Here is a 1,545-nt window from a genome sequence, read left to right on the forward strand (position 1 = left end):
TACTTGGAGGCTGAGGTTGTCGGATCGCTTGAGCCCAGGAGTTCTGAGCAGCAGTGGACTATGTCGATCGGGTGTCCGCGCTAAGTTCGGTGCCGATATGGTGCTCCGGGGGGAGCTCGGGACCACCAGGTCGCCTAAGGAGGGGTGCACCGGCCCAGGTCGGAAACGGAGCAGGTCAAAACCCCCGTACCGCTCAGTAGTGGGATCGCGCCTGTGAATAGACGCTGCAGTGCAGCCTGAGCAATACAGCGAGACGCAGTCTTTTGCTACGTGCAAAGACACACTAAGAAATGACAATATTTTAGATTTTCTGTAGTTCATTTAAAAACGTGTCACTTATATATATTAATATATATAATTATTAATATTCATTCATTTTCTACCGCTTTTTCCTCACGAGGGTCGCGGGGATTATTCATATATTAATATTAATATTATATTACATTATTTATAATATAATACATATATTGATATGATATCATTAATATGACTAATATTGTCAATATTAATATTAATAGTAATAATATAATTAATACAAATAATATCAATGGATATGAATATGAATATTCGTATTCATACACATATACATACACATATACATATACATATTCACATTCATATTCATATTCATATCAATATTCATATTCATATCAATATTCATATTCATATTCATATTCATATTCATTATTTATATTATTGTATCAATTAATATTATTGATATTAATATTATTCATCTCAATGAGATATATGAATATATTTATATTTACATTTACATTTACATTTACATTTACATTTACATTTACATTTACAATATTAATAATACAATGAATAATATTAATATTATTAATTATAATAATATAATATAATTTCCGAACATGACCAGTTGGGCGAGTGGTTAGCGCGCAGACCTCACAGCTAAGAGACCAGGGTTCAATTCCACCCTCGGCCATCTCTGTGTGGAGTTTGCATGTTCTCTCCGTGCATGCGTGGGTTTTCTCCGGGTACTCCGGTTTCCTCACACATTCCAAAAACATGCTAGGTTAATTAGCTACTCCAAATTGTCCATAGGTATGAATGTGAGTGTGAATGGTTGTTTGTCTATATGTGCCCTGTGATTGGCTGGCCACCAGTCCAGGGTGTACCCCCCGCGACCCTTGTGAGGATAAGCGGTAGAAAATGAATGCATGAATTCGTTCTCCTCCTATTTTGTGTGGAAGTGGTAACTTTTTGGCTTCTTATTTTGTCTTTCCCCACCCTCGGCCATCTCTGTGTGGAGTTTACATGTTCTCCCCGTGCATGCGTGGGTTTTCTCCGGGTACTCCGGTTTCCTCCCACATTCCAAAAACATGCTAGGTTAATTAGCGACTCCAAATTGTCCATAGGTATGAATGTGAGTGTGAAAGTAGAGTGAGTTTAATTCTGAGGGGAAAATCGTAATATTATGAAAATAGTATAATAATATGGCGATACAGTCTTTCCAAAAAAGCTATTTCAAGAAAGCTAAAGTACGTTGCACGTGTAGAAGTGAAAGGATGTCACCTGATG

This window comes from Doryrhamphus excisus, linkage group LG10, assembly GCF_037039965.1.
Source record: "Doryrhamphus excisus strain RoL-2023G ecotype Guam linkage group LG10, RoL_Dexc_Guam_v1.1, whole genome shotgun sequence".
NCBI classification, from domain to species: Eukaryota; Metazoa; Chordata; class Actinopteri; order Syngnathiformes; family Syngnathidae; genus Doryrhamphus; species Doryrhamphus excisus.